This window comes from Atractosteus spatula, chromosome 8, assembly GCF_055471065.1.
Source record: "Atractosteus spatula isolate fAtrSpa1 chromosome 8, fAtrSpa1.hap1, whole genome shotgun sequence".
In the NCBI taxonomy this organism is placed as follows: domain Eukaryota; kingdom Metazoa; phylum Chordata; class Actinopteri; order Semionotiformes; family Lepisosteidae; genus Atractosteus; species Atractosteus spatula.
In genome coordinates, this window is record NC_142713.1 from 38,249,615 (window position 1) to 38,277,211 (window position 27,597).

The window sequence follows — 27,597 nt, forward strand, 5'->3', positions numbered from 1 at the left end:
AAATTGGGACTGTGGTTCTCCACTGAATTTGTTGTATTATGTAGATATAAAAATGTTCTTAATTTTTAAATTATTTGGACTAAAATATGTTTGTCATTGTTTGAGTTCATTTGCAGTTTGATTCTGGTTTGAAATATAAAAGGTGTAGAACTTTTTGTCCTGAAGCTCTCCACATACAGGAGGGGACATCTCCCCACTGTGTCAAAAGCCCCTGGAGACAGCAGATCAGACACAGAAGTGAGAAATTACATCAGTTAAATTAAAAGGCTAATTGAGAGAGGTCAGTGTGGAAGCCCGGAGTGGAATTTAGCCATGACACTAGGACTAAGACCTCTCCTGTTTCAAGAAGTGTGGTCTTAAATGACCAACCAGTTAGGACTTCAGTGTAATTTCTCAGTTCAAGAATGGATTCACCTACAGTACGGTGTCTTGTCAACATATTGGGAAATTGGTGTGGAAATTATGATGTGGGGGAAAAGTGTCTCCAACTGTTCCTCCAACAATAATTAGAAATCTGGTATCCCTTACAGCCCTCTTATCCCTGTATCTACCAGGCCCAGTCTTGATTAGCTTCTGTTAGGCCACAGGCTACAAGTAGACTTCAAGAAATCAGAAGTGTACAACTGGAATAAGATATAAATTGCTGTTATCTAAAATCAGTTGAAAACAGTACTGATTGATTCTCAGCCAAGGCTAATTATAACAGTGTTGTAATTTGTATGATTGGAAGATGAAGCTTACTATGTCTTTGTCAGATTGTGACAACTTGAGGGTGTTGCAGTGTTGTGGCAGGAAGCTTTTCTGTGAGCTCTTCTTGAGTCCTGGGTCTGATTCTCGTCTGAGATGTCTTCTGTGTGGAGTTTGTGTGTTCTCCCCAGCTCTGCAGATATTTGGTCTGATGCCCTCATTTCAACCCACAAAGACATGAAGTCTACATTAGTTGGCATGTCTACAAATGCCTGTATGTGTTCCTTTCAATGGCCTGGCGGGGTTTCAGTCATCTGCTGGATCTGGCTCACTTTGGTTGTAGAAAATGAATGTACCAACCTTCGTTAAACGTTTTTGAAGAAGACGGTGTAGGTAGCTTTCTGCTCTGAAGATCTAAAATTAGTGCATCAGGCACAGAGCTGCATAGATATTTCTCTCTTTTATATAAAAAACCCCAATACCACTGGAAGACTCTATAGTATTTATTACTTGTAGAAAGAAAATGTTTTAATTTTTTGCATTGAAATTTACATTAAATGCTGGTGTGAGTAAACATCGGCTTTAGGCTGTTTATTATCTTCCTACTTAGCTGTAGTTACACAACTCATAAATAGAAAATAGACAAATTGAAAATATTCCATGGAAATTATAAAGACATTTTATGGAGCATCTTTGAGTGGGGAGCTGTGTTAGCAAGTGGGCATCAAAGGAAGAAGTAGAGGTTCATTACACTCGGCAGATGGCTCAACAACTGAAACCATTGTTTTTTCTTTATTTCCAGGGCTTTTCTTTCTTTCTAGAATACATCTTTTCATTAGTCTTCACTTTATCAGAAACATCCACTGTTTTGTAAAATAATTTAATATTATTTCCCATTCATACTCAAATTGATTTCCATCGAATAAGTTCATCTTCATTCACAGTCCAAAACGGAAACATGTCAGTGAGTTTAGGGTGATTTTAGTTCTTGCGAGTAGCCTGACCATTAAGCTCCATTCTGTTTGCTTCACGCCCTTTTGGTTAAATGAGGATGTACCTTAAATTTTAGTGAAATAGGGAAAAATGTATACACTGAAAATAAAATACCCTTTCCTTTAGAAAACAAACTCTTGTAGTCATGTTATAAACGTACATAAAATGGTGCTCTTTTACTTTTAGTTATAATGTCATATTCTGTGTTGTGTCATGCCAGGCGCAACACAATTGCCTTTCTCCTGTGGGCTGGAAACCTTTGTCCTAGATCATGATAATAGGAGCAAATATCAGTTTACAGTAATTAAACTGTTATATGAGATGTGTAACAGAGCTCTTCTATCAGTCAGAGACCACCTTAACGCTTAGACAATAAAATACTGTCCTTGTGTATGACTTCTGTAGTATAATTCCCTCTTCCTTTATTGAAATTAAATGGACAGGACACAAAAACATAGTACAGACTTTGTTCTCTAATTTTGCATTTTGTTTCCTTCTTTAGCTAATTAGTTGATAATAATGAATCTTTACATTTCAGATGTATTTCTGGTCAGACTTGGTCAGTCAGCAGGTAGATAGAATAAAATGGCTTACAGATAATTATGGTGTCGCTTAATAAGGGAGCATTTAAAAGTCTCCACAGTGTTTTCCTCAGGACTACTGAAATTCACGTGACAATTTCTTCTTCCAATTGTTGTGTTGACCTGAGAGGGAATTCCGTGTTTACTGTTTGACATTGTGCTGGTATTGCAAAGCAGACAGAAATCTGTGCAACACTTCCATAAACTCAAACCTTCAAAATAATTATACTTGGCAGTTTTTGTTTGCAGCAATGCACCGCAGGCTGAAGGCTTTTGTACAGTTCAGAGAGCACATTCCACAGGATCCAGCAGTTGTCAGTCGCCTGTAGGGGTCATTTGAATTCTCAAAGAAGGATCACAGTAACATCCAGGCCATTTGCCAGTGTTTCTTTGTATCATAGCTTTAGCTTCTGCAAAAAAATTCCATGAAGAGCAGTCTCTTATTGTAACTGGGGAAAAAAAGGGCAGATATTAAAGGTTACAACTTTAATGACCCATTTGACCTGTCTGTGAAAATTATTTTAATGACAGAATTTAGTAAATCGCATCCACATTATTATAGTTAGCTTTTGGTATTATATTTGCTTTTGGATACTAATATGGGATATAGCAGTAAGATCTGAGTCTTTAGGTATACTTGGAACATGTTTGATCTGTTACTTAAGTATTTAGACTCTTTCTGTTAGTTGTCTTGTATTTGTTGGGGAAGGGTGCGAAGAAGTACTACAAAGACAAAAATGTGACCTTCACAAATTTCTTGACCCTTCTGCATGATTCCAGAGTAGTTTTATATTTTGGGGGGCAAGCGTGACCCTTCAGCTGCTGTGTATGCTTAAATGAATTTCCCATGCTTGTTAAACTTAGCTGTGAAGAGGTTTCTTAAAGACATAATGTCCTGGTTTGGATAACCTGGACAAGTGCAACATGTGAAGCTGTTCCCTTCAGAGCTAGGGCATGTACCAAGAGAGCGGTTTAGAACAAAAGCAGACGCCATCTCAGATGAAGTGTAGTAAATGAGTCAGTGCTAAATCGGTCATTGCTGGGCTGGAGGTGAAGTGTGTTGGACAGTAATGGCCTCTAACACAAGACCGTCCACTCTATAGAGTGGATAGTCAACACTGAAGGACGAAAACCAAAGCAAATAATGCAGGTGGTGTTGTACCACTGAACTGGTCACATCGTTAGCGCAGTGCCTTCCACATCAGCGGTGGTACAAATCTTTACAAATGAAGCTCTGAACGAGTGGCTCAGACAACGTGAGTTTGAATTGTCTGCAGGAGGCAGAGGAAAAGAACACAGTAGTATATACCCCACAACATTGCCCGATCGCTGCAAAACATCCAAAACCCATCCTTATTGTTATACTCTCCATTTCTAAATGCTATATTGTTTTTGTCAGATTGCACCTTTTGTACGTTCATGTTCTAGTCCGTTTTGCTCATAATGATTGGACGCTACTGTACATTTGTATGCAGTCATACATTATGGTGAACTATCGCAAAAGTTTTGCTACGTTGTTTTGTTGAAACAATCTCATGTTTTCTTTAGGTGACACCACTATTATCTCTATCTCTGGATTTCCTGACTTTGATATTAGAAACCATTTTGAACATAGCAAAGTAAAATGTAATTAGATAGCTTTGTAGTAAAGTTGCAGTGTTTTAAACAGTACATTTTAAATTATGAAAGTACCTCTTTTGCTATGTTTTGGTATATTAGCAGGATGCTGTAAATGATCTTGCTGCACCAGTTTTAGTACCTGAACCTGGTACCTGGTAGATACTGTCTGTGTGCCTTGTTAAGCAGGAGGCAACTTGCGTATTCGATGTTTCAACAATAGTCAAAATTTTGGAAACCGTGAAAATTATATCTCCTTCTTTTATCTTTTCAACACATACGCATGTATGCATTTATTGTATTTTAAATTCAGAATTTCTGTCCAATGATATTTAAGCTACAATGTCTGATGAGATTAAATAGATGATGACTTAAGTAAATTGTATGTTTATTGTATGATATCATATGTACCTAGATGTTAATTCCACAGTAAGGTGTGAAATTACAACCTTTATACCGCAGAGCTTGTTACTCTGACCTCTGTACATGCAATCGTTTTACTTAATAGACGTTCAGGATGATGTCCAATTTTAATGTTGCATTTCTCCGTTTCTCTGTATAAATATTCCTTGACTGCACACAAACCTGCACATCTTCTTACACCCCTCACTCCACCCCTATTTCACCCTTGCAGCAGGTCCCTGGCTCATTCCTGTTAAGTGAGGTTCTTCGTGTTGATCTTTTGCCAGCGCTATAATTTTAGACATGAGTTAAAGCAAAAGTATTAAGCATGCTATTCCTTTATATTTGTTGTATATATGTTGTCATGATTGGAATTTGACCGATCTACACGCACATGCACATTTCAGACTTATTGGATTTATAAATTTTGTTATATTCTAGTTTTATCATTTGCTACTTATATGCTTCACTTTGAATTAACCTGCTCAAACACTTCCTTGTGTGTTGTAGAATCATTTTCTCTGGCAATTGCACTAAGAAAAAGCCTTTTTGAGACGCCCGTTTTTAAAATGCAAGACTCGTTAACACAATCTTAAATCTCACTTCACAAGGAAATGCTAATGAGCCTATGCCTTAAAAGCCGTGCTGTTATGAGCTCCGAAACCCTGTGCCTTGTATGATTCCAAATTGGCATTGCAGTGCCAATAACACTATGCTATGACCTTTTTACATCCTTTGTAAGCATAACAAATAGTAAATCCAATATAAGGGTTTTTAGGTGGTATCAGTTCCTGCAGGCATTCCCACTGTACCCCTGGTCTTCTGTTTTGTCCATATTCGATGTTTTTCTGATTTTTCCCCTTCTTTAAGATAATTCCATAGATATTCCATAGATACCACATTCTGTGATCATAAAGTACAGATTTCCAAAAATGTCAGTCCATTCTCTCAGACTTTTTTTTCTCTTCAGGTATAAGTGAAGCACACTTGAAATAGGTTGGCCTTATTCGAATCGATGTGTGTGTGTGGTTATCATTGAGACATTTTCCTACATTCTGATAAAAAGTCTACTCCTGAGGTGGGCGAGTTCCAGAAACTTGCCTCTGAAGTAAAGAGAATACTTTTCTGATTGGAATTAACCTCTGCTTGTCCACACATTGATGCAGGTATGCCAAAGTGTTTCAGGTGCTTTTCCTCGTGCCTTTTAGTAACTTGTGTGACCTCAAATGCAGATCTTGAGAGACTTAAGTTTATATGTTGCTGTGAACACGGGTATCTGAATACATTAAGCTTTATGGTGAAAATGAAATATGCATGTAGCTTATATTTAACTGCTTAGACTGAGTCCAGTTATTTTGAAATGAATACAGTGTAACATTTAGAAAGATTGCCTCCCACTCTGAACCATGGTGAAAATACTGTTCATGCCATTCACATTACTGGAGGGCTTCGCATGAAATTCGATAAGACTCGTTGCAATCATTGTGATTTCATTGATTTCATTTTCACCTGTCCTAGCAACACACAGCCGAGCAGGTTTGATAGGGATTTCCTTTAACTGCTGTCTTGGCTTCCATTACGGGAAAGGAAGCTGCAGAAACTCCTTTCAAGGTTCTTAAGGAATGAACATTTTAGCTAATTAACCTATCACTGTCATTGACAGTGAAGCAACGGTATTATGCAAAATGTGAAATGTTTTTTTTCTGCTGGGCTAGACTCTAGAACAGGGGTCTCAAACTCAGTTCCTGTTGGGCAAATAGTTTTAGGTTTCATTCCACTTGAGCTTTGAGTAGTGTAATTAGTGTTATTAATTAACTTTATAATTGTAATACTTTTAACCAGGATGTTTTTGATAGGTAACTGGTTTTAGTGAAGTGTACGCTTTGAGTAATCAACTGTAAAATACATATAGAGAAATCTTTTATGTCCAAGAAAATTATTTACTTGAGTACTTGAGATTGGCACAGAAACGAAAAGACATGAGACCCTCGGAACTGACCATGAGGCCAGAGAACACGAGACGACTGACGTCTCATCTGAGGTGTATCCTGCCCAATGCTCACAGTTTACCAACTCCCTGCGATCTTGTATTAGACTAAGAAATTATTTATTACATTATTATTTATTCATAATTATTACAGATTTGCTGCAGGATTGTTTTTCTTTGTCTTATTGCAGTCCTTCTGCCCAAATCCCTGCCTCTTGACAATCACAGAATCCTGGAATCTTACGAGTACCATACATGCTAGCATTTGCTTTTTAGAGATTCCTCCCTTGACAGTGAAGATTGAAACCAAATGCTCCCCCATTTCTGATGTTTAAATGTTTTAACAACCTCTGTGTTGAAAGTGAGTAAAAGAAGTGTACTTTACTGCAGTGCAGCCTAATTGCATATATATGCAAAAAGCTCTGAATAAAATATTCCATTATCAATAAATCATAGAAAACAGAAAATGGTGTTTTTAGTAATTTCAAGCAACCTTCAGTATGTCTAGGATATATAATACTTGATTTTGATGGTATTGGAAATTCTAAATTACTATGGAAAAACTGATTTGTCTTGAAGTCTAATAAAGCTACTCATAACCTTTAACTTTTCAAAGTAATGAAATAATATTTGTAACTTTTGTTGGTATGAAAAAAACAGACTTTTCTATAACATTCCAGTACCCTTTTTGGCAAGCAAGGACAACATTTAATATATTTTTTCCTAAAACAAAATATAAGTAATTCATGTTACAGGTTGAACATAAAATTACATCAGGCAGTACACTTATAAAAACGATTTTGTTTTTAATTTTTTATATACTTTTCTCATTATTGCCACACTCAATGGACAAATGAAACGAGGAAAAATAATATAAAAACAGTGGATGTGGTGCCATGGTGAGCACACAGGAAACCCACATGAATCGGATGAGAACATACAAACTCCACCCCTTGCACTGCTAACCATCTGTACTACCTTGCTGCTCTCTAACAAGTAAAGCTGACTAGTGAAGTTATGGCTCAAGTGGCACCTAACTAGTATTCTCTATGACTTACAATGAATATTCTGAGTTTTATATTTCCATTTCCTTGTGCTCTGTGTACGGTATATCAGTTCCTTTAGTTTTTGAAGGTTTTTTTTAGCTGTGCTACCTCTGCAAACTTGGGCTTTACATTTCACATATGCCACAGAAGGCATTTGCGTTCTGGCCTTCTACCAATCAACAATTTATCATTTAAATTTCTGGCTTGCTGTGCAGTCTTGTGATATGTCCCAGTGTTGTCAGAGAATAGTTTGTGCTGTTCGTTTTCTTATTCTGTCAGAATGTAAACGGTGCAAAACAAACAGGAACTTGAAGAGTAAGCATTGTAAAATTTCTCACTGCTGGCAGCCAGTGCTTAGATAGTACCTGCATATCATAGATGAATCTTGTCTGACGGTTAATGTTTGAATTCTTCTTTTGTTTGTTAATATGAGTGCCATTTTTCATGGAATCATCAGTGAAATATGGTTCTGAAACATCTTTCTAGTTAAAATATTTGAAACTTTGGGTAACTGCTAAAAGAAAGGATATGCCAACATAAAGTGTCATAACAGGGCAAGAGCTGCCAGAATAGCTTCAGTGTGCCTTGGCAAAGATTTAGCAAGTGTCTGGAACTCTGCTGGGGGGATGCAACACCACTCTTCCATCATTTGGTGTTTTGTTGTTGGTGGTGGAAAGCTCCGTCTCAGACGTCCCTATAGAATCTCCCATAGGTGTTCAGTTCGGTTGAGATTGGGTGACTGGGACAGAAACACTGTTTTCATGCTCATCATTCCATTCAGTGGCTACTTGTGACCCAAGAATGGAGGATTTGTCATCCTGGAAGATTACATAAGCATCACCATAGGATGAACGTGATTGCTCAGAATTGCTTTGTATTTATTGGCATTTATCTTGCCCTCTAAGGGGTTGAACAGATCTAAACCATGCCAGGAAAATACACCTCACACTATAACAGAGCTGCCAGAAGCCTTCACTGTGGGAAACGAGCACTTGAGCTTGTAGGGTTCTTTTGGCATGTTCCACACATATACTCGACTGTTGAGAATAGGGTGAAGGATAACTCATCTAACCATTTGAATCTTCTCCACTGCTCTGTAGACCACTTCCTGTGGTCTTTGCACTGCTTTGTTCTCAAAAGTGCATTTTTAGGTGTAATATGGGTTTAATCACTGCAACCTGACCATAGTATCCCTCCCTGTGAAGTTCTTAACGTACTGTGATGAAAATGCCTGCTCACGCCTGATTGACATTTGCAGTCAGCCGATTCAGAGTTGCTCGTCTGTTTTGTCCTGCATCTTGATGTCAGATCAATGCACAGATATGGTCAAGGGGTATGTGCTTTTGTCCACATTTGCCCCTAGCTGATGATGTCTTTCCCTCACCCTACCCACCGTTCTCTGTGAAACATCAACAAGGTGAGCAGTCTTCCTCACCAAAGCTCCTGCCAAATGTACCCCAAATATTGCCCCTCTCTCAAAGTCACTGAGATCTCTTCTTCTGGCCATGGTAGCCAAAATCATGAGCAACTAAACCTGCCAAGCTCTTTTAATACATTATTGATGGCCCTAAGCATGATGGGATTTGAATGGCTTAATTAACTCGGGAACCACACCTGTGTGGAATTACCTTATAATATACTTTGCACCCCTCTTTTACCTGTACCTGCATATACACAGGAATATTTTCTTTAGATCATTTCATCTGCATTACTTTTTTGTCTATATACATTTGAGGGCAATCCTATTTGTCTTTTTTCCTAATGGTTTTTATCTTTTAAGATTGTTTGTTTAACCTTATATGTGTAGAGCTCACTGATTAAAAGAGTTAAAAATAAGAAGGGTGCACTTTCTGCACTTTCTAATCATATTTTATACATTATTCCAGCAATATAATGGCAATTTAAATTGGTGCTTGAGTCTCTTAAATGTGTTAACCAGTGATCAAAACAAGTTTGATTTATAAATATATAAAAAATAAAACTTCATGCAGCACTTAAATATCCCTTCTAAAATCAAAAGGATTTGTTGAAGCAGCTCCTGTTTCCTGAGAGTTGGCACTGTTGTAGAAATGAACTAATATATTCATGCAAATACTTTTAATTTTCTCACACTGGGGATTAATTTGGTATTAGGATCAAAGACAGACAGGTATTACAATTCTAAAAGATGTGCATTTTGTGTTCTGCTGGAAGACTTGACCTGTTATTTTTGGTTTGGTGAGGCAGGGTATGTTTTTCCTTGGCATTAATCTGTTACATAAAAATTGTCCCAGCACTATCTAAAAACTGTCTGACTAATCTCAAGACCGTAATTATTAACCAAGAAATAAGTTCTATGGAAGGTGCATTTTCTCAGTATACACAAAAGTGATGCAAAAGTTTTCTGCGATTTTCCTAAATGTTGTTTTCTTAATTTACCAAAATCAGGATTTCAAATATGCAAATGTTGGGATTTAGAAGTTTCAAATAAAGGCTGCTTAGTAACAGAATGTAAAATACTCCTCACACTCTCCCCTGTTACTTTTGGAAAAAATCGTACTTTGAAGCGTAACAGTTTAAAAATGACTTTTAAGCATGCAAATATGTCTGTCTTGAGTATATTCTAGACTGTTACTACAACATCACTAGTCTCTAATATATTAGATTTTAGTATACCTGGAAACCTGGGTAAAATATTTACAGTTAGGGCAGTGAACAGTAAAAGTGACAATCTGTTTGACTAAAAACACAACAGAACATTAGAGAATAAAGCTTTTTTATTATTGAATATCCACTCCTTAAAGTAATAGATAATTCTATAGATAAGTCGTTTACGTCCTGTTTGTTTTGTATTTAAATATTAAAGACCCTCACAATTCATAACCACAACAGCGGCTATAGTACTTTATCAATGAATCAATGTGTAGCAGGTGAGGACTTACACCCTGCAACTCACAACTGGCAACCCATTGAAGTTATGCAGGTGACGGAGATACTATACTGTAAAAAAGGCGCTGTCCTTCAGATGAGACATAAAACCGAGGTCCTAACCCTCTGGGGTCATTAAATATAACATTTCTTGAAAAGAGTAGGGGTGTTAACCCAGGTGTCCTGACCAAATTTCTCCCCCCGGCCTTTACCAATCATGGCCTCCTAATGCACAGCAGATCCAAAAGCTCAAATTGCAAAGGAAATGGTTATTTCATGGCATTACAAATCATTGAATACTATGTGATATGTATGAGATCTGAGACTTTTTTTTTTCCTTGTAGCCAGCTTTTCTCATGGTTGTGTCTATATGTTTTATGGATTTATGTAAGTAGATATGTTGCTATAGCAGTATTTGTCTGTTTGATAAATCAACATATTTGTTCGCATAAAAGCCAGCTGATTTCTAAACCAGTTTAGCTGGTTGCTTGCATGTGAGAACTTTTTATTCCTTGTGTTCCTGGTGTGGGGTTTACTTAGCAGGGTCATGCATTCAACGTGATTGTTAAAACGTGAAATTTTGCAGCACCGTGTCATGTCATCCTTCTGCCCTACAGCCTTAGCAGCATGTCCTGGTAAGTGTTGCTGGCCAGCCTGGGCCCTGTCCTAGAAGCAAACGGTTAAAAGAGGGGCTGAGAGCACACGACCTCTCTTGCCCCAGGTGGGGCACCTTCAAGGGGGACAATAGTCAATCAGGCATGTGTGTCTTTAGGAGGTGGGAGAAAACCAAAACACCTCAAGAAGTCCCATGTAAATGCGGGAAGAACATTCAGAGTCCTTACAGAAGGCTCCCCAAGCAGAAGCTGAGCCTGGCACCTAACAGGCAATGAGGCAGCAGTGCCTCCCATGCTATTGACATCATTTTTAAAATTGGAAAGAAAGTAAAAAACACACAGAAACACAATTCTTTAAAATTCCTATCAGGAAAAATAACTACTGTGACCTAAACTTTGTTGTTCTAGATTTTATAGTTATATATATATATGTAGTGTGTAAGAAAGTGGACTCAATTTGAAATAAAAGTAAAATTGGCTGGATTGTGTGAAGTGGGGGAAACATTGGTCACATAGTAAAATGGTTTGATGATCAGTGATGAGCATTTTTGTTACTGATTAAAATCCATTTTTCCTCCTTGGTGAAACTTTTAAAGGCAAATTGTCAGAATCTGTTCTTCTAAGGAAAGCATAGGGCTGGGCGATATGGCCAAAAACATTATCACGATAAAAATTTTCATATCAGTCGATATCGATAATTGTCACGATACATGTCAAATCAATATTTCTTTCAAGTTTAAAAGCAGATTTTTTTCTCCTGAGTGAAAGTTGAAGAAACCAGACAGTTAATTGGTAAATTAAACAACTTTTTATTTTAAGAACACAACAAACACTTGCCAAACAGCAGAAACATTAAACAAATCTGTTAGCTGCCCGGTCTACAACATGCACGCGCACTCACGCAGTATTTTGTGCGCATGCGCAAAGCATAAACATATATATCGAACATTTATCGAACCTTTGTTAAAATTATATCGAGGAAAATTATATCGCGATAATTATCGTTATCGAATTATCGCCCAGCTCTAGGAAAGCATGTTTTCAGCTTCATCGTCTTATAGCATAAAGCACATTAATTTGATTAACAAATACAAATGTTCAGAAGAACAATAAGAACATGAAACTGAATGTGAAATTATTTTACTCATTTTGTACAACGGATTATGCCCACTAAAATACACATTTGCTTTTAAAATTCAAATGCTGGCAAATTACATTGTGTTGTTATTTATCATGCATTTCTTTTTCCTCTGTTTTCAAAGTCTGGTACTGAAAATGTAGGATAGAGGGATTTATTTTCAGTGTATCTGTTAGCATAATCCCACTTTGCCCCTTTTTAAATATGACATAAACACTGCCTTTTGAATTTTTTGTTCTTGGCTATTGAAATGTAGTAGAATAGGCTACATTGTGAAAAGTGTAAAACTCAAGTCGTAGGAAGTAATATTCAGGTTTTAGAACATGCTGATCCTCTTTTCAAATATTATGTACAGCTGTGGTCACTGCCTTGCACTGGGACTCCTGAGTAGCTCAGCTGATAGAGGCTGAGGCAGACTGGTAGGATGATATAGGATCAGCTATATCATCCAGATGTTGTGAGTCTGAGACTCAGCACTACTGAGAATAGTCAGTAGTCAGTACTTTAAGTTTAATAAAATACCCCTGTGACTTCCTTTCAGGGTTTGGGGTGCCTGCGGGCTGTGCTGTTACACTGCTCCTGTATGTTGCTCTGGAGCTCTTGGTGTGTCAAAAGTCGAATGGCTGTGTGGGAGGTGTTAGGGTGGATGTCTGCACTTTCTCATGTAGGGGGTGTAGCTGTTGTGCTGAGATCTAAAGGCAGTTCTGCACTTCCACTTGGATATGTTATAGTATTTGGCAACTCTAAATAAAAACAGGACAGTGCTTCAATAGAAAGAGTTTAAAGACTGACCAGAATAAATCTGAATCTGAAATGGATGTCTTATGTCTACAAGTTTAAGTAACTGAATCTCTTCAGAGATTACAAGGGTGCTTCATACAAGTGTTCAGGATCATTTCAACATCCTAGTTATTACAGTCTTCTACTTATGCTTCATTAATACTGTCTTTATTAGTCAGATAATTTGCATAGACAGCTTACTTTTTGTGTAGAATGAAATGGAGAAGGATATTTTTTATTAAGCATACTGGCTACTGCTGTCCATATTTTGTAGATCCAAACAAATGTTACAGATACAAACCCACATATAACCTAGGGGTATGTTATGAAAAAAAAACAAATTTCTCACTTCCACAGATTATATCAGTGTTTCATCATGAATATCATCATGAGTATTTAATGAAGTCTTTATATGCAGTTTAAAAATCCTTGTATATTAAAGTACATAAATAACTCTTCTTTAGGACTGTCTTAGTCGAATGGGGAAAAAAATCACATCATTTCTGTTCCTCTAAATTAAGTCTCATTGCTTTTTCATTAAAGACAGTAATAAATGGAAGGGATATAAGTACTGATGGTAATTAATATTCTTCAGCATTTAAATGCTGCTGAGGTGATATATATAGAGAGAGAAATCTTGTAGAAAAAATTTGTATTTACTAAGATGACTTTTCAAACAACTGTTATAAAAATACTCTGTTGTGACTGTCAGATCCAATGTCACAGGTCCATCTGTAGTCAGATACAATGAAGAGATGTGGTGAGCAAATATTTAGTCATTCACAAATAGAGGTCTTAGTTTTGATTTATTGAGTAATCTGTTGCTTTTGATGTAATTTTATTTTAATATCCAGAAAAAATAAGATAGAAGATAGACACTGACATTGATTATCAAGAAGGTGTTTATTCCTTGAAAGGATTGTAGCTACTTGAAGCCTAACTGTTTTTGTTCCACCTGAGCTCTTGGCTGTGTAGGTGCTCTAATTAACTGTATGCCCTGGTGTGAGTGTCTGTGTCTGTGTGTGCCCTGCGGTGGGCTACCATCCTGTCCAGGGTGTGCCCTGCCTTGCATGCTGTGCTTGCCGGGATAGGCTCCGGGTCCCCCTGATTCAAACCAAGCGCTTAAAATGGATGAAAGTTCCAGTTACCCATTTATACATCAGTACTGCATGGTAAATCGTCTGAAGCATTGTCTTGTCTGACCTTGAGTGCACTGGAATAGTGTTGCTTCGTCGGTTTTATGTTGGCTGATAACCTAGAACCATACTAGGCAGGCATACCTAAACTTGTAAATCTAGCAATTTTAAGGACACTTGTTACCAAAACTGTAAAAATGCAGAAGGGAGCATGTGCATTCAGAAAAAGATATGTGATAATGAGGATATAACACTGCGGAAAACAGAATTTGCATTGGGCGATTTCAGCAGCTGATCTGATTAGGCTCAGCATTTCATTTTCTAGTTTTAATAATCTTTCTGGAATGCAATTACTGCATGATCTGGTATACCAGACAATTGATTACACATCTCCAGGAAGACTGCAAATCAGCAGTGCTCATTTGAAGGCTGAAAAAGTTAGGAATGTCCATTTTGAACAAAGAAAAAGTTGCCCCCTACCACAGTGTTCCCATTTGCTTTGTTTTGTCTGCAGGTGTGCATTATCTGGCACGTCCAGTTCTGGGGTAGATTGGCACAGCCGGATTGCCCCTGTCAGGGTAAGCGTTTAAGTTTTACCGAACAAAAGAGAGTTCTGAAATATTTTCATTTGCATTCTGGGAAAGAATGAAATTATAATAGATTGCTAACCGTTTGTAACATCGTTTTTACTGGGGGTTTCGGCACCTAGGCTTGGGTGGAAAATTAACAAAGGATGAGATAGAGTATGGTCTACTTTACACAAACACATGCTGAAAGTTTCCACTCACACCTCTAATTTGGGATAGAATTACCCATTGGTTTTGCCCTCAAAAGATCTATGTTTGCCTTATCAGACCAACTGTTTCTCTGTTTTTGTGATTATAAAAATTAAGTATAAAATCTGTTTATTATTTAAGTTTGGCTGATTTAGCATTTATTGTGATGCATTTATTTGGTGATGGTGGGGTGTATGTGTCAGGGCCTTGTCATTTTAGAAATTTCCTAGTATTATATGTTTTAGGAACTGCATATCAGACATGAGTTTCCTACATATTATCGTATTCCTAAAGGTTTTAATGGATACTTAAATATATTGGAACAAAATTACTGAGTTTAGTTAAGCAGCTTATACAGCAGAATCTGAAAAATTGGTTTTCGAGCCACCTTTGACAAGGGGTGCTCTGTACTGTGAATAACTGGGTTGATGAATTAAAAATCTTTAATCCTTCCAACAGCAAGATAGAACAAAAGTGGAAGGATTAAAAAAATGGTGCTCTTTTACAGGTGGCTCAATGCTCTTTAATTGTCTTTTGCTTTTAGCATGTTGTCACGGTACTTTTTTAGTTTACAGTTATAGTGGTTTTTGACTTCCATATTTTGGATTTTGGCTTGATTTTCAATCCTGTCACATGCCAGTTGACCAAGCAAAGCTTTCTGCTTCGCATCAGACATCAAAAGTCTCCTCACCTGCCACATAATAGAATTTTTTTTCAGCGACAGGGAGCAATCACCATCTTGGTTGTGCCAGTAACACATGATAACTTTTCAATCAGCCATAGTCAATTGTTAGCTTAAAAGAATACTATTGGACCGTTCATTGATAAAATAAAAAGTATCAGTTGGGGAACAAATATTAGCTTCTTCTAGGTACAGGGGTGTTTCTGCAGTAGGCCTGGGTATGGTGGAGGGAGCCGTCCTACGTTTCAGTAACATCCGTCAGTGCATGAATTGTGAAGTGGTACCCCGAAAACAACATAACTATCAGAGGCTTCCTTTTCAGAAAGCAAAAACCCAGAGAGGGGAACCTCAGCCCTCTTCCTAGTTAGAGGGCACTGCTTCTGTTCATGAATAAGGTTGCCAAATGTGTGCTATTATAGCTGAATTCTGTATGTGGAAATTTAAGAAATATTAATGAAGGTCATCACTGTATCTCTGTTATTTCCTGGAGAATACAGGACATGAGAGTGTACCATTACATTGTCAGAATGTCTAGTCACATTCTTCTGCTTTACTAATGTATATCTCTTATAATATATTTAAATGTTTTTCAAATCTGGCACGCCATTTAGCATATTCCTAGCTTCAGCTCTGTTTTTGTGGGTAGAACAGTATGCTTTATTTTTTAGGTAAGCTGTATTTTACTTCTGCTTGCATTTTGAAACAGTCCATTCCATAAAATACATGCCAGGCTAGTATCCAAAGGCTAGGGTCATTCTTGACAGCTGCGCTTCGTAGTATGTGGTACGTGAGCGGAACAGATTATCACAGGGACACAGTTTACAGCAAACGTGTACATGTTCTTGCAGGAATAAGGTGTACATACAGTAATAAGCTAGACTTACTTAAGGAAAAATATTTTTCCTCAAAAATAAGCTACTGGATGTGCAATATAAATAAAGTACATTAAGAAATAGTTTTTAGTCTCTTTTGAAATGAAGCATCTGGAGTTTCTTATAAATCTAAAACCTGTAAGAAGACAAAATCAGTTTTCTCTGAATTGATTTTCTTTTTTCTCTCCAAAATCATTTATATCCCTCCATTAGAATGTCAAGACAAAAATAGTGGGAATATTTTTGCAAAAAATCTGAAGGCTCATCTAACTAGCGAAAATTGGTGTTTCATTTTTAGGAAACAGTTGTCTGAAGAAATACAATCATATTTTTGTGTTTGTTTTTATGACCGTAATTGTTCAAAAACAAGTCTTTAGATTAAAATAAAAAAACAGGGGGTTTCTGTAGGTACAGGAAGAAAGAAGACCATGTTTCTGCGACACGGTTGATTTTTTTAGTGTGTTATTTTGGTATACATCTCTCTTCTCCATAGTTTCTAATGAAGCATTTTAAACACAAGGGTGTTACAGTTTCTCTTTCTGTTGCTTTGAGCTTTGGCTGGGGTGTATTTTGCCAGGTGGAAGTGGTACTTTTGAGAAACGGTACCACAGGAAGGGAACATTTTGAATTGGTAGTGTTAGAACCCGTGCACATTTGTGCAAGCATACAGCTGTCATTCCTTCATAAGGTTATCCGTGTTGTAGTAATAAGTGGATGCTGTTTGGTCTATGAGCCATTTCTGCACTTTGACATGAACCTCCAAAAGTGATCCAGACAGCCAAAAAGATGAAAATTCAATGATACGTGATCCAGTTTGAGGGGTGTAGCAGGTCAGAACCCCTGATCCTCAATGTACAGCACTGTAGCTCTTCTTCATGTGAGTATACTTTAAAACATCAATGCTGGGTGTCCTGTGACATTCTGTGCCTAATCCTGACGTCCGTTTTATTCTCAAAAGTGTGAAATTTGTTGCACTTGCTGGTTTGCAGTCTGTATTGAAGTGTTTGTGACAAGAGCACTCCTGTTTCCAGGCTTTTGTTATCATTACATTCATGACACTATGAAATGACTTGGAGTTTTGTTGTTTGTGGCAGATTTTGAAATTTTATCTGTTTGCCCTAATGATGGACACTTCCTTAAGTTCTACATTTCTGGGATGATGCTGAAGTCCAAAATGGCTGATGGGCCAACTAATCTCATGTTATGTTAGTAAAAGAATGAATGTGTTAGGTAGGGTTTGAAAACATAAAACAGTGTTCCTCAGCTGTGAAGCACAATTTAGTGGATAATTCACATTCTCTTCTCTTATTGACGTATTCTCATACCTTGCATATGAAGAACCGCCTTTCTCAAATTATACAAATGTTATAGTTTGGTACAACGTACAGTACACTATTGAACGAAATTAGTCAGTCTTTAGTGCACAGGGGAACTGCTTAGCCCTCTACTGTGTTATATACTGAAAATGAATGTCAAGGGTTATGGTGTGGTACCGCATGTATGAGGTATATCCTACAATAGTATCTGCAAAGTTACTGACAGTGTGGAATCTGTGTAATAGGTAATTATTACATATTTCCTTCTGCTTTTGTTTAATTCACCTCATATTTGTATATTAGTACGTTATGACAATGAATGAGGCTATGAGTTAAGTTAATTCAAAGCATTCCAGCAAAATGAGCAAGTTTCTAAAGGTCTGACCTGAAAGGATTTCTACTGTGAGAATGTGCTGTAGTGTTTTTGTTTGTTTTTGCTGCTGTTTTTTGATTTATGTAAACCTTGCTTGTTTCAATTCTTTGGCAGTCTGCCAACATAAAGCATACAGTTTATACCGATAGGTAGCCAGCTTGCAAAGATATCTGGTAGCTTAAGTTCAAAGGTACAAATGCTTAGATGTAGTTAAAACACAGATGAAGGAATAAACAAAGCTGACAGGTGATATTTTCATGAGTGCTCTCATGAACAGAATGTTCTGAAAATAAACAAGTGTTTATTACATACTGTTTTTTCAGAGATCACTAGCACACTGTCTGTACCACTTTATCAAATACTCGGTGTAGTTGTTTTGAAAGCTCGTGTAACAAAACAAACATGTTATTTATCTAATAGGTATTTTAAGATATTTTCGGTTTGTTGTTTTCTTTTTGCAGGAAAAATATGGAAGGGCTGTTTCCATAGCACCAGGGTGTACAGAGACATACAGAGACGTTCTGAAGCCAAGTCAAGGTGGTGAGTAAAAGTAATGGCATTTGAAAAGTATTTGGTGGGCTGGAACCTCATGGACACTTTATGGATTGAAGTATCTGTCGGATGAGGAGCTGTTAAAATAGGACAGGAATTCAGTTCAAATCAGATTTAATTTGGCATTGCTACACAACACTTTTACAATGGTTATTTGAGAGAGAAAATGCTGTTCTATGTATTACGTGATGCAGTGTATAAACATTTTGCATTTGCATTTCATTGGCCTGTGTTTCGAGGGATCTGAAAAAGAATGGCCTGGAGACACGGGGGGAAGAGGTGGCCACCCCAGAATCCTTCTTGGACTCTTAACTAGCCAATTAAATCTCAGAACTAATTAAAAACAACCAAAGAAACAACCAAAAAAGGGAAGGGATGTGTTCTTGGAGTGCTTGCTGCTGTTACAATGTGGTTCTTACCAAGTGGTGATCTGTGAACTGTGCTGTGTATAATGGATGTGTGGAATTAAAAGGAAATTATGGGTTGATTGAATTTATCAGATGAAAGACAGGCCATGTTCAGATAATTTCTTGGTTTTGTTTGTAAAATTATTTATTTGATTGCTTATTGAAAAACATTGGACAAGCATTCTGCACTTCTCTTCCTAGGGTATCTTACATTGGAACATTTTGTGTCTTGTCAGCTTAAATATTTTTTGTCTCAGTCTCCGGCCTGTTTTTATAAACAGAACCTCAATTCCATCTTCTTACTAAGTTTGAGCATGTACAAATTAAATGACAGAACTGGATTAAACATTTCTTTCCTTCTGTATCAGAAGTTAACCTGAAACCTATTTTTTCTAAATAAGAATACTTCTCTCAAGTGAGGGTTCATAGATAGCACTGTTTTATACTTGTATCTTACCGTCAGGTAACATAATACACTTCTATAAGAAATAACCTTTTAAGCAAATTCCTTTTGCATCTCTTTGTGAATTTGTGAACTTCCCTTGAATCCATTCCAAACCTTTGCATAACATTTTTATATGTACAAAATAGTCTATAAAGAAGGGTTCACATCATTGTTTGTCTGAATGTGGCGGCATTTTTATTTCTTTTTAAATGAAGCTTGTTTAAGTGTGACAAAAGAAAAAAGAAAGGATGACCGCTTAATCATTACCTGCTTTAACAGGGAGACAGCGCATTTCAATTGAACATGGAAGGTTTGTGGGCTAATGTGTGGGTGCACTGAAGAGATTTCTGAGCACCAGCATGTCATCAGCTTTTCAGATTCTTCCTTCAGAGACCCATATGATAACAGAAGTATTTTGTCACTAAGGCAGTGTAAAGGAGTATAAAGAATCTCAGCAAAGAAAATGTGAAGTGTTGATTATGTGACTGTCATGCCCTGTTATTTGTAATATGGCCTGACACGGGCTTAAGCACAAGTACTGTTTTTGAAGCCTTGTCAGACAATAAACTGCGATAAAAAACAACAAAAATGCAATGACTCAAATATGTCGGTTTGAATGTCATTAAACAAGGTTTTTTTGGTCACTATATATTGTCTTATAATGATCTAAATCCACACAAAAATAGACCTTTTCTATTTTCAGAGTGATAAGAAGCTAAACGCATTATGTAACAGAGCTATTGAGAACCAAACCAGGCCAAAGACTACATTCTTCAATGTTTGTAAAGAAATAAAAAGAAAGGTTGCTTATGCAGGTGGGTCACTTTGTTGGTGGTGTTAACCTGTTATTTTGCAGTGCTTTCGATTTTATACGTAGATGAATGCCAAATAATAAAAAAAACAGAAATAATTCTATCAAGGTGATCTTACTGAAGTATTCATTTATGCCTTGGCGTGTCCACTGAGCTAGTACTGAAAAACAATACCATGTTGTTTGCAGTTCAGCCACTTGGTTTTGAAATGGAAGACAGCATTGAGTTGGTCATTCAGATGTTTTCTGCTATGCACTAAGCAATTAAGGTGAACTAGCATGAACTACTACTGTGATTATTTTTCTATAAAAGGAGAGTGTTTTTAATTTGTGTTACTCTAGTGTATTAGCAATTGTGACCTGCATTCCTTGTTGATGAAGGAATCTCTGCTAATATTGAAGGCAGCTTGAATATTTTGTCCTGTGTCTCCCAAGATGGATTAATTTACCAAACTTCTTACCTGTCTGATAAAATGTTTAAGTTCTCTTGGCAGAATTGCTGTATGTTGAGCTGACTTTTTTTGAGAGACACATCTTTAAGAAAAAAAATGTCAATAATTCTTTATTTTAATGTGGTCAGCACAGTTTAAAGTAATAACATTTCCCCAGTGTTGATTTAAAGCAACTAGTTCAAAACATGAAACGTTACATCTCATCTGTTAGCCAGTTTCTTTGCTTTTCTCATCTTGGTAGTGTGCATTTGTTTTTTTGTTTATTGTGAAACATAGTTTTGAAAGATTTACACACATGCAAACAAGTCTTATTATCTCTTAATATCCCAGAGATGAGAAGCACAGTAGTTAGATTATAAATGTCTTTTGCCTTCATGAAAGGACGTGCAGTTAGAAAATCATGTAATAGATGCTGAAGGATGTTTCACTCGGGTTCATATATGACATCAGTTTTTGTGTTGTATAGTTTCAAATTTATGTCTTTTCTCTTTGTATTTTTTAACATAATGATTGTCTTAATGTAAGGATGGGTCCTTTAGTTCACTATGTAATCTCTATTTCCCTATTTTTTCATGTATTCGAGTGGATATTTAAAATGACAATAATGAAAGTTGTGGCTATCAGTCTGGGTTTTTTGCTTTTTGTCTTCATGAAATAAATTTATTATGTGGTGAACAGTGATTTATGGTGTGCAATGGCTTGTTTGTAGTAGTTTTCTGGATATGAGTTGTAATTGACCATACTTTCCTAATTGCATGCATAGATGGAATATAAAATGGAAAAGAGAATTTTCAGGATAGGACAGTTTGTAATAAGGCTTGTGAACTGAATCAGTGCAGAATACAGGTCTAGCTGGCAGCACAGTCCAGCCGATCCCGTACCAGGTCAACTTGTGAGTGACCGTGGGCTTAGTCCTTTCACCTAGTGTAAACAGTGCTTAAATGCCATTTCCTAATCAAGTCAATGCAGTTTATAACCGAAGTTCAAGATCAAAAGGCTAACCCTCCATCATGCTTACCGAGTATAAATACAGATAATGAGCACCTCTTTACCAGTGCTCCACATTTTGATGGGCCCTAGGTCCCTAGGCTTTACACACAGTGGGGGTGATGAACTTGTCTTTGCAGACTGACTGTAGTTCCTTAGCCAGGCAGGTTAAAGGGAGATCTGATTGCTCGTGCACTAGGTTTAATCCGCTGTTGAATTATTAGATTTGTAAAGGGAAAAATTGTTATTCTAATAAGGAATATTTTGCGACTCCAGGATGAGAAATTAATAATTTTCATAAAAACAACATGGAAAAGATGACCATGAAAATTATGAGAACACAATTTGACGTTGCTATAATAAAACAATCAAAGTTGTGCTTCTAGAATTTAACAGAAAAGCTGTGAGGAAATGCTTTCCAGTGTTTCTTAGCTTGTTTTTATTTTAAATTAGCAGTGAAAGGTCATGCAATGCCATGAATATGGTGGCCTGTGTGACTTTTGTAAACTGCTTGATTTAAATATAAAAGAATGACGAATAAAGGGGTTTAAATATTCTAACCTTTCAGCTTTTAATTGCTGCTTGAATTTGCTTGATAATCCTTACATTATTGATAATCTACAGTATTGTCGAAAAGCATAAAAAGTTTATACTTCATATTTTTGAAGTGTTATTTGGTCAGTATTTCAATCCTTATTAGAAAGGATTTTGGCAGTTTTTTGTGCTGCAGGTAATCTATCATTTTCTTTCTGTAAAGTGCGTTGACTTAATAATATTAAATCCAGTTAGTTAACAATCATTAAGTCTGCTCATAAAAACATGTGGTATAAACTAAATATTACCCATGCAATTCACTCTTGCCCAATTCACCAGAACGAAGTGTTTTCTATATACATACTGGAACAGTTTTGTCAACAGATGAGTGACTCCCTTCTGTATCAGCAGTTAATGTGAAACCTATTTTTTTTAAAGATAAGAATACACAAAAGAGAGGGATCATAAGTAACATTGCTGTACACGTTTTCTGTCTATAAAAGTGCTGTTTTAACCTTGACTGGTTATGTTACACTAATTCTGATTCAGCTAAGATCAGTCTTGAAGTCTTATCATAAAAAAGCAAAGTGTTTTATTTATACTTAAGCGCAAGCCAGTCTGCTTAGTTGGCTATTATAAGAAGTTGCAATATCCCTGTGCAAATTCGTAGATCACACATTCCCAACAGCCCTTATTACCTTTTTAAGTATGAAAAGACAAAAACAGAAAGTAGTCATCTCGCTGCACTTCATTATTTATACGTGATACTTTACAACATTACCATAAACTAAACATTTGTTTCTGTGCTGTAACCTCTAGGGTCAAAACACAGAAATAGTTTGTACCTTTGAATATAGCCTAATGTTGAAAACATTGAAACTACATTGGGGATGTGAAATTGAGATATGCATTTCTGTATCAGAGCTTTTTTATTACATATTATATGGATGATCCTGTTCAACCATGCTACCCCAAACAACGTTGTTGTTTTTTGGTACAATATCAACATCCGAACTTCCTTTACACATCTTTTAGGTCCAGTCTTGATTAGATCCCATTTTGAACTCCAGAGCAGGGTGGATGCGTGTTGAAATAAATATCCTAATATCCCTCTTCACAGACCTGACGTAGAGTTAAAATACTTCCACCTTAAAGATTTGTATATTAGTTTTCAATTTGTCAAGTACCCAATTAAATCCTCAAACGTGAACTGGAAGTGAAACCATACTAGTATGAGATTTCAAATGAGCATGATATAAAAAAGTAAATTGTCTCGATGACTTAAAATTTCATTCTGGTAAAAACTTTTAGTGTTCATTTAAAAACATCTTAAGCAAAATGTACTTTACAAATCTGGTCATTTAAAGAGGAAGTGAAGCTTGTTTAAAAAATCAAGGTGAAAGAGGGTTTCTGATGGACATTTTCATTAATGCCAAATTTCTATGAAAGCAATTCATCTGTTTTTCTCTCTTTAACCTTTTGCCTCCCTGGAAGACAATCTCAGAGTGGTAGCACTGGACAGTCTTGAATGAGTGGAACGCAAGAAAACTGGCACTATAGTGATTTAATCCCTTTCACTGATTAATTTCAGTCTAGCTGTAAGAAGGATGGGGATGAAGACCAAGGAAGGAGCTCTTTAATCTTTATCCATCCATTAACCTCTACACATACTCTGTGCCCAGGATGAGGCTTCTGGTCAATCTCCCTTCATAGACATCCAGGATATGATAATAAAGGTACTGGGCATAGATTTGTGGTTTTAAAGAGAAGTGTACCTTTGATAAGTGTGACTTTTGTTCAGAAGGCTTAAATTTAAGTATTTTTTTTTGTCCAGTCCCTGGCATTCTACCACATTTCACGGTCACATTTCTAATTCACCATGGGCACAAGGTTCAGACAATTTCATAAACAGAAGATAAATTGCTTCTCTGTTTTTCTTTACGATACCCATTAGGATCAAGATCTCGGTTTCAGTGTGGCCATAAGAAACTGGAACCCAATAAAAACATTTGGTAATCAATACAAAATAATTGTAGAATTTGTTCCGGAATGTCAGGAAAATATTATGAAAATATTGTCAAATGTATTGTATGTTTATTTCTGTACAATAGCTTCCAACTATTCAAACCTCCAATGAAATAGAAACAAGAAAATATATAACACAATGAGGTACTTATTAGAAAATGCATTTTAGATGTTGTATATGCAATAAAATTGCACAGTGCAAATTGTATTAGAAAGAAATAATTAACTGAATTCCAGAAATAACAAGCACTATATGTATTCTCACCACCGACTATTCCTTTAAAAAAATAAAATTTGAAACAAAAAGATCTATTCTAATAGACATTCTTCTTTTTGTGCAATAGAACAACATACAGTGTGTTGCAATAGTATTCAGACCCTCAGTTTTCACATTTTGTTGCTTTAAAGCTTGAAAACGTGATGTTTTGAAGTATTATACTTATATACACGGCATACTCCACACATTCAAAGCAAACAACTGTTTTTGGAAGTATTTAGATCTAATTAATTTAGTTGCTCAGAATTATCTTAACAAGCAAATAGTGGAGTGGCCTTTGTGTGCTGTTATAGTGGGTAACATGATTTCAGAATAAATACACCAGTCTGTAAGGTCCCTCAGACAGGTTGTGAACTTCAAGGAAAGATACAGCCATGAAGACCAAGGAGCTTCCAGGCCAAACCAGGGATCAAGTTGTGTAAAAACACAGATCAGGACAAGTGTATAAAAACATTTCAAAGACCTTCAACCGTTGCCTTTCTTGAAACACTTGTCTCACAGGCACTTGAGTCCTCATCCTGGCAGAATTTCCATTATAACAGTAGCCTTAAATTTCTTAATAACAGCAACTACAATCTAAAATGGCAGATACAGCTTTCTAAGGATTTTGTAGATGATTTGTGCACGACAGTGACCATTTGCTTGCATCTTCAGCGAGCTCTGAAAAGGTCCCAGTCCCTGCTGATGATTGGAAGTGATGATTAGCAGAACTATAACATGTTCTCCCACCACCACCACCACCATCAAATATTAACTGACATCTTCAGGATACAGTTGCAAAACTACCTTTCAGCATCACCTGCATGAATTTGCTATACATTATCGGGAAAATTAAGTGCCTTTGGAGTATGAACCTCAATAAAGGGAAACTCCATTTAAACAAGCTATGACTACATGACCTTGGGAACTATATCTTATGGTCAGATAAAATGAAAATTGAGGTTTTTGAACATTCTCATTCTCATTTGTTACATTTGGTTCAGAAAATATGAAGCTCGTGTTGAGAAAACACTAATGCCCATTGTGAAATATGGAGATGGATCTATTATGTGATGAGTTGTTCTGCACAGGTCTTTGTTAAAACAAGGGGAAATATTAACTCTAATACATACCAGGGCATTTAGGCTAAATGCCTTGTTCCTTCTGCCAAGAAGCACAGGTTTGCTCAAAAATTGATATTCCAGCATGACAGTGATCTAAAGCATACATCCAAATCAACACAAAAATGAAATGAATACAAAATAAATGTTCTCAGCTGGACATCTCAATCTCCAGATCTCAGTCCAATCAAACATTCCTGATTCAATATTGCAAAGATAGTTCACAAAAGGGAACCAAAGGGTCTGAAGATCCTATAGCAATTCAGCTTTTAGAAATGATCAGAATTCTTTTCCATGGACCTGAACCACTTAGCACACAACAGGAGGCATTTTGACAGTATAATCCCTGCCAGAGGAGGATTTACAAAATGCAAACTACAGTGTTGTGAATAAATGTGAAACTCATTTTTACTAAATTTTAAATTGTAACACATGACTTTTCTCTATGCAAAGCAATTAAGGTTGCATTATAACATTTTTAGATTTTTGAGCAGGACTCATTACCCAGTTGTACTTATTGCAGTTACATGATCTGTTCTTATTTCACCAGGGATATGATTTAATATACTCTGGAATAATGTTTGTAGGAGCAGGAGTTACATGTTCTCTCCCACCTTGTACATTTCCTAAAACCTGAGGGCCTGTGTAACCTCCTTTTAGCAGCACTTCCTTTTATCCTAAAAGTAGATGTGGTGCTAACAAAAGCATCCGCACTAGGAAAAGGCTGGAGAAAGAGAAAAAGTGAGAGAGTTTGTGTAGGATAACCAATTACCATGGGGCTTCTATTACAATAGGGAATCTCTGCTTCACATCTTAGTGCTAGAGAAGAAAACAGACTCAATAAGATTATTGATCCAAAGAGACAGTATGCTAATTAACAGCATCAATGGCCAGGGATGCAGCAGTTCATCGGTCCTCCTGAGGAAACTTCTCATCAGCCTAGATTGACTTGACTCCAGGTCTTTTCTTCAGGTACCCTTTTTCAGTATGGAAAAGCTGACTTTAAGTCGTAGTACCGTATTCCTTAATATTTTTGTTTTAGTTATGAGTCAAAGGAAATGTCTTAACTGTAGTGTTTTATGACCAGAATGAGTTTTGTAATTATTTTTTACAACATTAAGAATTTTGTCTGTAATTGAAAATGCAAACAACCTTTGAAAACACTTCTTACATTATTTATGTTCATTTCCTTTGAGAATTGTCTTAAAACACATTGGTCTTTGAACAGACCAGTAGCTTTTTAAATTTGTGATTTTCAGTAATGACATTTCAGAGACAGACATGATTCTAACACAGTGGTAGTTCTGTACAAGTGAGTAGGGTGTATTTTCATTGGTTCAGCATGCTCTATTATGAAATGTAAAATGTTTTATTCTTTTTATGGAAATGTTTTATTGGTGTATTTCTTAGTCTATTAATATAAGCACTACCAACATGAATTTTGAACTTTTTGAGCAAAACATTAGCAAGTGGTAGTACTTTCTAAATGTTTTTGTAATGCATACATTCAAGAACAATGTGTTTTAAGTTTGCAGTGTGCAGTAGTTTCAGCATTCTGTGAAGTGAGCCTTGACTTTTGCTGATTTGCCTGTTTAGCTGTGTAACCACTGTACTTATTTTCTGTTATGTGTTCTTTGTTACTGGTTTACTGGAATTAATCATTGAGTTTTTTTCAGGTGGTGATAAATACAAGTACTTAATTTGTATCTGGTTTTAATCTACTAATAAAACATCTACATTTTTATAGCAGCCCTTGGCAGTGCGATTCATCCACCACTTTATCCCATAGAGGGTTGAGGAGCTAGTAACAGGCACAAGACGGGCTACACAGTATAGGGGACAACAGTCCATAACAGGGTACACACATACCCAGACACAAAACACGCTCACAGTCACACTAGGGCCAGTTTTCCCAAAAGCCAGTTAACGTATCAGATTGTCTTTGGACTGTTGAAGGAAACCAGAGCACCCAGTGAACGCAGGGAGAACATACAAACTCCACACAGGTAGCACCCCAGAAATGGATCCCAGGGCCCCTGTGCTAACCAGTGCTCCACTGTGTTACCCACACCCCAGTGTGGTCCATTTTTTTAAAATCAG

The 27,597-nt window shown here is 36.6% G+C and overlaps 1 protein-coding gene across 3 annotated transcripts in view; it reads left to right on the forward strand.

Moving 5' to 3' along the window:
• The window catches only part of foxp2 (forkhead box P2), a 195,771-nt gene that overhangs the window by 25,340 nt on the left and 142,834 nt on the right, over positions 1 to 27,597 (forward strand). For 2 of the 3 annotated variants that reach the window (XM_088923349.1, XM_088923351.1), the window contains exon 2: positions 18,369 to 18,447. The gene's annotated coding sequence lies outside the window, so the exon portion shown is untranslated. Of the gene's footprint in view, positions 1 to 14,402; positions 14,467 to 18,368; positions 18,448 to 27,597 lie in introns of all 3 variants that reach the window. The other variant, XM_088923350.1, reaches the window with a different exon arrangement.